General features: G+C 38.4%; 1 long non-coding RNA gene across 2 annotated transcripts; it reads right to left on the bottom strand.

Moving 5' to 3' along the window:
* Positions 465-3003, bottom strand: LOC109330631. 2 transcript variants are annotated; one of them, XR_002105698.1, is made up of 5 exons: positions 2698-3003; positions 2475-2577; positions 1329-1446; positions 986-1140; positions 465-823 (listed from the first exon to the last, which is right to left on the bottom strand). It is a non-coding gene; the product is annotated as an uncharacterized LOC109330631 (long non-coding RNA). The 2 variants fall into 2 exon arrangements; XR_002105697.1 differs by having other exon boundaries at positions 986-1446.

Genomic DNA, 10187 nt, shown 5'->3' with positions numbered 1-10187 from the left:
CTAGGTGTATTGTAACCACTGATACCTAACAGGTGTGAACACTTAATTTTATCTTGCGCAAAAATAAAACATCATTTCTAGATTATTTTTTTTAGGAAGTTGCAAATTAATGTTGTCAGGTATGAGTCATATACGTGTGACATCAAAGAATACACTACATCATTAACTTATGATTTAACAGATTTATCCCTAGACATCATGATGTCTTTTGATTTATTTCTTACCATTTGTGAAAACAAAGCCACCCCTGAACACATTTTTTGTACAAATGTTTTCATAATCAATACAAACACTAATTACAATCATTGGAAAGAAAAACATGTTAGAAAGAAAAGGAAAGAGTAAACATAAAAGGAAAGAAAATGTTCCTTCTATGAGGAAAATGTTAACACTTGCTGGAAAGTTATCAGTGTTATCAATTTCTAAAAATACAAACAAACAAAATTGTTTTCCAATAAAGATAATTTATTTAGGAAATGAGGTAGTAAAGTCCATTCAAATGAAAAGGGGTATTCCAACACCCCCAAGTCCCAACTCTAGATTCCTATTTATATACACGTGGAAGATCAAATAGATCACAAAAATTGCAAGGTTTAAATATTTAAAACCTAATGGAAAAATCAAGTCCAGGAATGGACAAAACAATTAAAGAAAGTTCATGACATTACTGTCATATTTACACAAGTAGCACAGTTTTCAAGCTAATTTAAACTCACCAAACAAAGAAAAAAAAAACATGTTAAATCTTAGTTGAATCATTGGGAGCTGATGTATTGCATTCCAATTTGCACGCATTCTGCCAAGTTAATAACCATGAGTTTACCTGAAAAGGGAATAATGGAGAGAAAGTGTGTCATGCTATATCATGAAAATGTATGTAGCATGTAAATAGTAATCCTAATTTGATTATCATGAGTATATGTGCAGATAACAAAATGTAACAAGAATAACTCCCCAGAAACAAATGACATTAACTTGGACATACTTGTATCTTAGAACTGCTTGAGCATTCATATCGTAATCCATGACGAGTTAAAATATAAAAGGCATACCACATCTCACCATCTTTGCGCTTAAAACTAGGCAATCGGTCTACTTCAACAATATCGGATAGAAGCATTGAGTCCTGAGGACTTCAATCTGCAATTTTCCCCTTCATCAGCAATTAAGAATGATAGCAGGTTATCTGAAAGCTTAAATATATTTGATAGAGGGAACAATCTTCACATGAAACAGACTTCAGCCTTTTCTAATAGCTTAATATGAGTTGGTAGCAGAAAAAAGATGAAAAGGAGGGAGGAGAGAAGGAAAACAACTAACTACATTACCTGTACACACCAAATATGAGAATAGACATTCACCATGTAGAACAAGAAAGCGAGGAAGCCAATCATCTACATCAGTATCATCTATAGGTGTTGTTTCTCCCGGTAGCGCTGCCCATCTCTATTATGAAAAATAAAAAGCAAATTGGTATTAAGTTATTAACTTGTTAAGACAGAAAAACAACGGAGCAAAAACTGATGCAAGGTTAAGTGATGGACATGGGGACAGTCATGAAGTGCAGTGAAGAAGCAGGTAGAAAAAAATAATACAAACCCAAAGGTCAGTTGTTTCAGTTACGGTCACAAATATATCATGAATAAAGGCAATTATTGAGCAATTAGAGCAATGGTGAACTGCCAGAAAATTATTAGGGATCATCCAGCAGACCAAGGACCTATTATCAGTTACATATGCAATAAATCCGCATGAATGAGTAATCATTAGGCAGTTTCTAAACACAAGAGTCAGGATTATTCCTGATTCCCAATTGGCAACCCAGGAGGCCCAGCTAGTTAGCTATAAAAGGCATACTCTATCACAGAGAGAACACACGCACAGAAGGAGAAAACACTTGATACAGAGCATCTATATTTACACATAACATCACAACACAGAAAAGGAGAGAACAGTCCATACACAATTGCTATAGAGAACCCATATAGGCAGCATACATATATGCAAACCGCATCGTGATAAAAAGAGAACATCCAGAGCATACACATAGACATTGTAACAGAGACTAGAATATAGAAGATTCAGATAGAGATCACAACGCAGAAAAGGGAGTATACTACAAATTCACACGGAACATCCAGGGGGATTGACACTCGAAATTCAAGGAGGATAAGGCATATATCCAGGTACAGTATTCGCAAACAGTAACGCGTTTTAATCATTATGTATCACACATTGAAATTGGTACACACAATAACCATATCATATGCATAAAACACATATTTTCACTCATTCGGTTCCGACCGAAATATACTTATCTATGATCAATTAAGAACGAAGCAGAGGATTCGGCTTAATAACCTTAAGATAGTATAGTTAGTTTCCGGGTAATTCTTAGCCTAAATCAGTCACACATAATCGACTAATTTTATACCGAAGAATTAAATAAAAAAAAGGAGGGTAAGATTCATTACCGAAACCCTCTCGTGTTGATGCTGGTTCTAAATCACAATCTTAACGTTATTATCACCGGGTGAAAACCGCACACTCGATCCTTTCCTTGACTTTAATAAGCCTCTGCGAAGTTGGGAAGTGATAAAAATGATAAAAAATTTCAAAATAATAGAATAAAGAAGCAAATAGAGAAGTAAGAGGAGATGAGTGATGAAAACCAAAGAGATTGAGAAGGATGAGTACCCTCTTTCATAAGCCACCGCGAATGAGAAACCGAATCACCATGAGCCACCGGGAATGAGGATCGAACCGCCGTCTCGCCATCACCGTGAGTACATTTCCGTTGCCGCTGATTAGAAAGAAGGAAGAAAAGAGGATCAGGGGTATCGTCCTGAAATGGACGTAAAGTAATAAGGAGTAACCATGCTCCTTGGCTAATTCGATTCCAGCCAAAGATGATTCCCTCTGCTGGAGCCATGAAGATGAAGATGAGAGGAGAAGAAGATGGTGAAGCCTTAGGGAGGCATGAAATTAGGGATTCAAGTCCCTTTTCTCTTAATTTACGTAGCTTCTGTTTTCTTCTTTCTTTTTTATTCTATCTAACCCCTTTTTTTCTATTTTTTTATTTTTATTTATTCATTTATTTGTCTAATTATTATCTTTCTATTTAGTTAATTATATATTTATTATTGCCTAAAATATTTGTTTTGATGATTGAAATAAGATAGGTACACTTCATATTTTAAATAATAATGGTATATTTTTACTCTACCAGAATTTACTAACATCTATCTTAACAAAATCCAATAAAATTTGTTCCTTATCTAACTTATATAAAACAACGCAATTCTATAGTATTAAATAAGTTAAACTTTACGAGACTGTTATAGTGAGGTTATGGTTCGAGTCGTCTCTAAAAATATTTTATCGCTAAATTTTATATGTATAAATAATTAGAAACTGTTTTTAATGGAATTTTTATAGTGAGGTTATGGTTCGAGTCGTCTCTAACTTATCTGAAGATGAGAAGAATGTCTACGACCAACATTATCTCTAAACTATTAATTCCATATATATATATATATTTAATAATCTATTTTATCGCTAAATTCTATATGTATAAATAATTAGAAACTATTTTACCAAATAAATTTTGTGGGATTTTTTATAGCGGAGTTATGGTTCGAGTCGTCTCTACCTCCCCTGGAAATGAGGAGAAGGTCTATGACCAACATCGTTTCTAAACTATTAGTCTTATCGAATCGAAACAATTATACATTAACCAATTCGATAAATTAATATTTCTAAACCTACCGATATTTTTTAAATCACTAACAACTAACCAAAGTAGCTAAACAATTTTCGAACTAAGAATTACGTAGTCTTGATTTCCCTATTGTACTCGAGGATACGTAGGAGCAGGATAACCTCTTGTCAGATGCAAATAAAAAAAATATATATATAAAAACATATTCGGTTTTACTAATTGAACAATAAATGAATAAGTATTAAGGGTATAAAAATCCGTGTGATTAGCGAGGGTACCATTTTAATACGGGCGGACGTGGTGCTAATACCTTCCATGATCCGTAATCGACTCCCAAATTCAGAGTCTCTATTCAAAAGACCATTTTTTATCCAAATTGGGCATAAACTAGAGTTTTCTATGTTTTAACCGCAAAAAAAGTAGTGGCGACTCCAAATCAATTGAAAGAGGTAGAATCCGAGTTCGCCTCTCCCTAAGTTGCATGGCCGTTCTTCAAACCGAAAATCGGGTCGCGACAGCTGGCGACTCCACTAGGGATATTCCCATAAGGGAGTCAGGCCTAGAACCGCTAATAACATGGACTTAAGTACCCTTTTGTTTTGTTTGTTTGATTCTTTGTTTTTTTAGGTGGAATTATTATCTTGAATTACCTTTGTTATATTATATGTGAATTCTCGTGTTTGTTTTTGCAGCTTATTGGGGGGGTGGGAATTTCCTAAAGAGGTTTGTATGTTTCCTCACACACTAACGTTGTACACTTGAGTTGGCACATACATATGCCCTGAACCCGAGTATTAGTGATTAGGATCTAAGATAGAAGGGCCATTTGCTTTGTCGGTAAGTGACCTCGAGTCGCATCTGGTATTGGCAGAATGGACCACCCAGATCGTTTCCGGTATCATGAGTTAATGGCTTGGAGGGCTCGATCCTTCTCGTTTTCAACCTGTGATATTTGGTTTCCTTTCTTCCGGGATTGGATGCGATCTGGTGACCTAAAAGTCTAGAGCTGTACCAAGTCCACTCTAGACAAAATCTAGTACCCTTGCCATAGGATGTAACCTATAGACATTCCCAAAATCCCTTGTATGACATGCCTTATTTAGGAAACAGGAAGCAAACAATTTCTATCCTTTATTATTTACAATCGTGGGACGTATGCCGTAAATGGCTAGTTCCTTCGGCATCCCCACCAATGGGCTCAACGCCCTAAGGGATGATTTTGCATGTCATACATGCTTGTCGATGGGTGCAGACACCCTATAGACATAATCCATATATTATCAGACTAGTCGGGGTTATTTCATTTAACTCCATGCTGCAATCAGTCCCATTAATGGGCTCAAGGCCCTTGGGATGAGTTTATATCACCATATTGACTTATGAAATAATAATATAATAAAATCAAGATTTTACTACCCCTAAATAGGGACCATTATCCTAGGGGGTATACATCATGCATATCATTCATTCATGCATTCATCCATCCATTCTTTATTTTATTTATTTAACACCTTTACAATTATCACTATTTTTCAGATTACTTTGTTGAAGAGAAAATTGGTATAGTAAGACATGTAGACTGATTCTCAAGTTGTGGGTTCTGTCAGCACTTTGTTAGTGAAGAAAGGGGTAAGGGTGGAGTTGCAAGGTGTCAACGTGAGTTGTCTAACAGATCTAGTCCCCAAGATCCCTCAAGAGGTTCAGGATCAGTTGGCCAGAGAGTATGGAAGATTGTCCGACCTTCTTTTCATCACAGTTGATACAGAGACCTTAAAGGCCATGAAGGATATGATCCAATACTGGAACACTACTCTACACGTCTTTGAATTCCCAAATGTAGATGCATCCCCAACTGTGGAAGAGTATGAAGTTCTCCTTGACATCGGTTCTTCCATCATTGATATCGAATTATCAAACAGACTCAAATTGTATTAGTATAGTGATAATCAGAATATCACAGAGGATTATATCGAGAAGCTGATTGGGGTACGTCCAGGTCCAAACCAGATAATCAAACAGGGAGAAGTTTATTGGCTAAAGACTACCTTTTTGAAGAAACATCTTGTCAAGATGATTGAACAAGGAAATTGGGAGTTATTCAAACCTGCATTTGCTTTAGCGGTATATGGTATGGTCCTATTTCCTTTTGTCTATTATATGGTAGACCAAGCAGCAATTGATGTCTTCGCCAAAGTCAAGAGATTCAGAGTTAATCCAGTACCAGCAATAATCGCAGAAACTCTCTTGTCGTTCCAAAGGTGTCATGAAAAGGGTTACCACAAGGTCCGATGTTGCGTGCAGTTGCTCTATGTATGGATGATTACTCGGTTTGTACATCACCAATACTCAGATTAGAGCAGGTACCCTCTGCGTAGGTTCAGAAACATTGCAATCAAACCCATGCAATTGTCTGATTGGAAGAAGCTATTCAAAGAAGTAACCCCTATGAACTTTGGGACAAAATGTTGCTTGTATGATAAACACCCTACAATAATGTACTCATGCGGAGAATATCCAAACATGATGTTGATGGCCCCTCGGGGATGCATCTCTTTTTCCCCGGCCCTTGTACTTGGGCAACTGAAATGGGGAATGAATCCTATACCTCAGGAAAAGCTGCAAGGAATTACAATCTGGTATAAAGATGAAGAAACCACCAAGGAGGTTCTCATTTATGTGAGGAATGCTCTGAGAAATATTTGGGAAGAATGAACTTGGAGAACACCAAGCCTACTATACTGAAGAGTATAAAAGGTGGAGAAGTGAAAGAATGAAATCTGCTATGCTGCCACCATCTGAAGCACCAAACGAACCAGTTGGGCCATCCCAAAATGAACTATTTCTCATTAGTCAGAACAAGCTTCTAGAAGCTAAATTGGAAGAGGCTCGAGATGAGATTGAAAAGTATAAACTGACGATTGAAAAGCTTAACAAAATCGTCGCTGCACATAAAAAGGAGGAAATCAGTTTGAAACGGGACTATGCTAGCATGTGCTCGTCATCCGATAAGTTCCGTCTCATCTAAGATGATAAGGAAAAGGATGAAAAAATAACTGAACTAATCAGATCTGAAAGGGAGAAAGATGAACGGATGGCCGACATGACCGATCAACTGAAAGCCCGAGGGCGAGCCTAGCATACTGCCCAAAGGGATGTCCACACCCTGAAAGCGAAAATAGAAAATCTGCAGGCTAGCCAAAGGGATGAGGGCTAAGCATGGGCTACCTTGAAAGATTATCAGGAAGCCTTAATACGAGCCCGAAAAAAAGAAGATCAATTGAATGTTGTGATGGATACTCGTTTCCAGGCATTAGCTGAGGCGAATCGTGACAAGACCCATCTTTCTGAACAAATGAAGGATCTCGAGGAAGCCTACAACGAGTTAGCTGCCAAACATCAGGAATGGTCATACAACTAGGAGAATATGCTCCAAGAGTGCAAGTGGGATAAAGAGAAGTGGGAAGAAAGATGTAGGCAGATCATTGAGGGTCTTGGGGACTTTGCAGATGATTGGCTAAGAACTTTCAATGATGCCCGCCAAGAGATGGAAATGTACCCCGGAACAGGCCTACGCCCAGCCATGAGAGCCTTCTATGAAACCTGTGACAAATTGGCTTGGAAACTCCGAAGATGGAGGACTACTGCATCTGGAGAATATTGAGTGTTTTATGTTTTTTCTTTGTTAAAAAAATAAAAAAGGAGAGAGAAAGAATAAAATAAAATTGTAGTCCTAGTTATGAATATGAATAAAGATTTCTCCTTTTCGCACAGTCTATCCGAGTTATTATCTATACAAGTATCATAATGGCTCATCATCTTATCTAATATGCAAGTAAAAGGCTCATCATCTTATCTAATCTGCAGAGTAAAAATATCTTGTAATTAGATACAATCTTGGTATGAAACCTAGAGTTTCTTCTAATGATTGTTATCAACTGTAAACGGCCTTGTGGATTAAGCTCCCAAGATTACCAAATACACGACAAGAGGTTTAATTATAGTGATCCACAATGAGAGAATAAGCTTAGATGCAATCAAGGTCCGAAGTCTAGAGCTTGCTCTGAGTATTGCCATCAACGCAAGAGAAGCTATCAGGGTACATCTTGTAGTCGGAAAATGTGGGTCAAGATGTCTTACTATACTAAGCCTCTCGAAGACAAAGAAATCTTTTTGCTTTCATTTTTATCATTTATTTTTCAACTTTTATTTTTCAAACATAATCAGGTTCAATAATCATTGCGCCCCGACATCCTTATAATACTCGATTGAAAACAAAGATCATGGCCGACCAGGAAGCTGCTATGGGAGGGAATCCCGAGGTGACTGAGCTGAAGGAACAAATAGCAGTGATGATGAGGATGATGGTAGCCATGCAGCAAGAAATGGCATCCAGGAATTCTTCTGCATTAGATAAGCGGGCCAAATCCACACGCAATGCTAATGAAGGAGGGCATGACCAAGAGTCTGCCTCGAAGCACCAAAGTACGCCGCACGGGCATGCCTCGCCAAATAAGGAGGACACATAACACACGAGCCAATATGATCCTGATGACGATCCTAACTACCATCATCCCAAGAATGGTAATAGCCCCTTTGCACAAAATGCAGGCCATCAAGCTAGTAAGGACACTCGACATGACGACAAAGGGAAAGGAAAGGAAGAAGAAATGTTGGATGTTATCAATGAAAGGCTCAAAGCTGTAGAAGGGGCTAATGTCCCGATCTAAAAAATGCCTTTGAAATGTGTTTAGTCCCGGACGCCGTTCTTCCTCCAAAATTCAAGGTTCCAGAATTTTAGAAATATGATGGGACTACATGCCCGAAGAGCCATCTTCACATGTACGCGCGAAAAATGTCAGCGTACCATAATGATGATAAACTACTGATTCATTGCTTTCAAGACAGCCTTGTGGGGATTGCCACTTCGTGGTACATCCGCCTCGAAAGCAAGAATATTAAGACTTTCTTGGATCTTTCTAATGCCTTCATAAGGCAATATAAATTCAATGAGGACTCCGTGCCGGACCGCAACAAGCTTCAAAACATGTCGAAATCGGCAAGTGAATCCTTAAGAGAATATGCACAAAGATGGATATGGGTGGCCTCACAAGTCTTGCCTTGTCTAGAGGAGGAAGAGCAAATCACTATCTTCATCAATACTCTCCCCAACCCTTTCTTCAACAAAATGATCGGGAATAATACATGTGATTTCAATTTACTTATTAGAGTCGGAGACAGGATTGAGCAAAATATGAAAACTGGAAAGATTGTTGTTGAACAGACTGGAGAGTCCAAAAGGCCCAACTACACGAAGAAGAAGGAAGCCGAAGCCCACTATGTAGCTGAAGAATCCCATAAGACATCGGATAAGACAAGCAACAATTCCCGTTTATATACAGACCGCCCTCAACATAACCAAACACAATACCAGCCGACCCAACAAAACATATACCAAACCCCACACCATCCAATAGCCTACATTAACCGCAATCACCCACCACCTCAACAATATCCAACACTTCAATGTAACCAACCATGACCAAACCAATATCAACCCCGACCGCCTAGACCCAACTATCAACCAAACCCAAAACTATAACCCCTCTGCACAATTCCAAACCCAGGAAAGAAGAACGTTCGACCCTATCCCCATGACCTATGCCGAACTTTTTACCACCCTACAAACAGAATGCATCCTAGCACCCATTCTAGGAAGAACCCCAAATACTATGACCGTATGGTACAACCCTAATGTCAATTGTGCCTACCATTCGGGAGTAATAGGACATTCAATCGAAACTTGTAAAGCATTAAAACACGAAGTGCAAGATCTTATTGACTCCAGATGGCTGAACTTCAAGGACGATGTTCCTACTATCACGAACAACCCTTTGCCCGTTCATGGGAACTATGGGTGAACGTCTTAGAGTGGGACGAGGCAAGCATTATTATTGACAAAGTGGAAGCCATAAAGACACCCCTGAGGGTCATATTTTTGGAGATGTACAAAACAAGTTTGGTGAAGTGTATGCAAGACGATCAATATAAAGATGACGTTTGCATGTTGCATGGGACTATAGACCATAACCTAGAGGAATGTTCTGAGTTCAGATCATTAATACAAGAATTATTGGTCTCCCAGTTGTTGAGGATCGGAAGGAGAAAGGAATGTTCTGAATATGTGTCATTGAAAAGTACGAGGAAAGTCTGAGTCCTATCATTATAAGGAAATTTGTACTAGTGTTCCACATGCCTTCCAACACACCATCATATGCAGTTCCGCCCCGATGGGCACCCCATTTGAGAAATATGGGACCTGAGATAGCAAGATGACCAAGCCCATTCCCATATCAATCAAACAGAGTCGTCTGTTGGAAGTATCAGGAGGAAGTCGGAAGAATGTCAGTTCAAACAAATGAAGTTGTTAATTTGGCCGGTGTAGCAAACATGACAAGGAGCGGAAGAG

The sequence above is a fragment of the Lupinus angustifolius genome, chromosome LG17 (genome assembly GCF_001865875.1).
Source record: "Lupinus angustifolius cultivar Tanjil chromosome LG17, LupAngTanjil_v1.0, whole genome shotgun sequence".
Classification (NCBI taxonomy): Eukaryota; Viridiplantae; Streptophyta; class Magnoliopsida; order Fabales; family Fabaceae; genus Lupinus; species Lupinus angustifolius.
The sequence above is the reverse complement of the archived record's forward strand: the minus strand, read 5'-3'. Positions and strand labels throughout refer to the sequence as shown.